Here is a 3354-nt window from a genome sequence, read left to right as displayed (position 1 = left end):
GTCTCAGTCAAAGTTAGAAGGTGACTTACTAAGAGTGAGTCTCACTTTGACTCATCCCCATTTACCAGTTCTTTTGGGTTTTTTCCTTTTTAGAACAACAGAGATTGTAAATCATTGTATTGTTATACTTTCGCTTTCCTTTGCTCACAAAAGTGCAAAACTATCTTTTCAAATACAAAAGTGATATATGTGAAAAATGAAAAAGATTAAGATTTATATAGGTATATGAAACGGATTCACTGAAGAGGGAACCAATTTGAGAAGGAAAAGAGGACTCCATCTACAGTAGAGGGAGAATGTTTAGTAATTAGAGGACTGCATATAGAGAAGGAAAAGAGGACTACATATCTAATAGAGGTTTAGTAATTGGACGTAATATTTTTAATTTAGTGGAGCCAATTGATTGTGTTAGAGCTAGAGTGAGCCTAGTTCATATTCAAAACAATCTTAAGATCTACAAAGGAGTTCGATCTTTTCTTTCTCAACTTGATGGAGCTATTGATAATGCCCTCCTCCCCTACATAAACCTACAAAAGTAGAGACATTTATCAAATTCTTGGTTGCTTTGTTCTCTCTTCTTTGCATAACATGCCTAGGCACCACATATCATTAAATGAGCCAATGTTATTTGCCATATTACCATTCTTCATGGTTTACCGTGTAAAGTTATAATATAGTAATTTTTTAAACGTAGGGAGTTAGGGTTTAATATAAAAGGTGGACATTTAGCCTTGTGCAACATATTTGGATTTTGGCACATTTGTTTTCTCATACTTTGAGGATCTTGGACCTCCCACCTAGCATGAAGATGCATATTCATGTTTGCCTAGCATGATGGTGAGTTCTTCGGCATGACTATGGCCTCATCAAGAGCCATTATCTTTCTCTAGTATTCTCTTTTATTTCAACCATGGTTCTTTGTACCGTGTGCATTACATTAATATATGCTATGGCTATAGTTACTTTGTCCATTTGTTTATATTTTGCCGCGAGTATTAAGTTTGATTTTCAGTTTGAAGATAGTGACATTCCAATAGTATCAAAGCCTAAGCTTTAGATCCATGTCTAGCTTCATTTTCAATCCAAAATTCAATATCAAACAAGGTACATGAGATACAATTTAGGTACAAGAACATTCATATAACTAGCAAAGCTTCTACAGCTAACTAAAGTTATTTGGAGTGGATCTAGTAGATAGATATGGAGGAGGAATGACATATTTGGCAGCTTGGCACTAATTTTAAGTATTCTTGAATACCATTTTACCAAAAAGAGGCATACATGACTTGGAAGAGACTAAAACCTCTATCACTTTTCATACAAACCTCATTTCCAGCCTCTTCTTCAAGCTCTCTTCAACTTTCATAGGAGAGAATCAAACTTATCTCTATTTTTTTTCCAACGGCTTCAAACTACTATGGAGTGAGATTCTAGGCCTTGTGAGAAGCAAGTTTTATGCCATTTATCTTGGGCATTATATATGAAAGGAACTAGACTGGACTGTAGGAAAACGGTTGCAATTTACATAGCCTAAATGCTCGGGGAAGATCGAAGAGCATCTTTGATTTATTTGTTATAGCTTTGCATGCTTACTTACTAACGATACCTTAGCCAACTCATAACATCAATCATCAATGGAAATAGCATCAAGAACGGAAGATTGAAGATTAGCCTTACAAGATTGATACCAAGAGCTTGGGGTTGGGAAAAATCATCAATTCATTCCCTTCTCTATTATTGAGGCACTAATCTACATCATGGAGCATTGAAGGATCAGGATCAAGATTAAGTGGTCTATGGAGTATCAAGCTTAATGGATCAATCTATGGAGACATTCTTGCCTTCAAGGGTCAACCAAGTACACCAATCGATTACATTGTATGAGGTATTCCCTATCAATTTCTTTAAATCTATGTGAAATCCTCTTGTTGAGCCAATTTTTATCTCTATAAGAGATATTTAGAGACTTCATTGAGTCTTCTTTTATGAAATTAAATTGATAGAATCTATTGAGCATCACTTATGCTTTAGTCCAACAAGAGTTCTCCAATTTCAATCTCCATCTTTCCAAAATCCCTTTCCAATTACTTTCAATTTATTGGATTTCTTCTAACCTTGATATTTAGGTCAATCTTGATTGATTGGATTGATTACGAGTAGGTGAGTGTATAAGTATAATCAGTGAGTTCACTAAAGTAAAAGGTAGATGCCAAGGGAAGTAGTGAGACAAAAAAGAGGTGATGCACCCTCACCATCAAATATCCCAAAATGGTGCGTCAACCAACCCAATATAGACTTTGCCCACCCCCAATGATCTAAAACCCATTGTTGCATGTACTATTATATGTACATTTGAATGGACAACCATTAGGAATGACTTTGGACTGAAATTTGGGATAAAGAAGCTAAAACAAGGTAGTGTTGATCACACCATCAAAATATGAAAAAGCTTGTTGCTATCAGTTTGTGGTAATATTACGCAGAGCTTAATCCCTCTATTGAAGCCATGAATCAAGGCCCAGAAGATGTAGAGAAGAGTGCATCAAACAAGGAAGGTGATACTTATATTGCACCTAGTGTCCATGATCATATGATTGGCACAACTATTTCTCAAGAGTTTAATAATTATATATAGTTTTAAGATGATGTTAGGAATATGAATGTGGGAATTCTTCATCTATGGAGTCAAAATTCGATCAAATGATAGTAGCCATAAATAACTTGTGGCAAATTGTCAAATACTTAGTTCACAAATGGCTCTATTCCTATAAAACAATCAAGTGAATCTATGCCCTCTACATTTGAGGTTGGAGAATCTTCAAGTGTTAGAGATACAAATCAACAAGTGCTTATACATTCAAGGTTTTCTATGAAGGGCAAACTACAACTCTTCCCAAGGAACCAATATCACCATGAAGTTCTTCATCCCCTCCTTAGAGAAAAAGGAGCACATTGGTGCAATCCATTTTATGAATCATTTTACCTTCATACTACAAGGATATAGGGGAATAGCAATAGACAATTGCGATGGATATCAATGGCATCGCTATTTGCGTCGCAAATAGTGACGGTACTCAAATAAATAAAAGTAGTCAAATCTCGAGCGCGATAGGAGGAAGAGGGAGAGAAAGAGAGAGAAGGAGAGGTTCTCACCGCCGTCGCTCATGAAGAAGAGGAGGAAGTGCACGAAGGGCGAAGAGGAGCTGTCACAAAGAGGTGAAAGGAGCAACGGATCGAAGGTTGGACTCGAGAGCTATCGCGGGAGAGCAAGACCAAGAAAGGGAGAGACTAGAAATGGGAACTCCAATAGTCACAATGTGTGACTTGGCCTTCCTTTATTCAAACTATCACTAA

The sequence above is a fragment of the Lygodium microphyllum genome, chromosome 4 (assembly GCF_053477565.2).
Source record: "Lygodium microphyllum isolate KBCC chromosome 4, Lygodium_microphyllum_v1.1.10, whole genome shotgun sequence".
Lineage (NCBI taxonomy): Eukaryota > Viridiplantae > Streptophyta > Polypodiopsida > Schizaeales > Lygodiaceae > Lygodium > Lygodium microphyllum.
Note: the sequence above shows the minus strand (reverse complement) of the source record.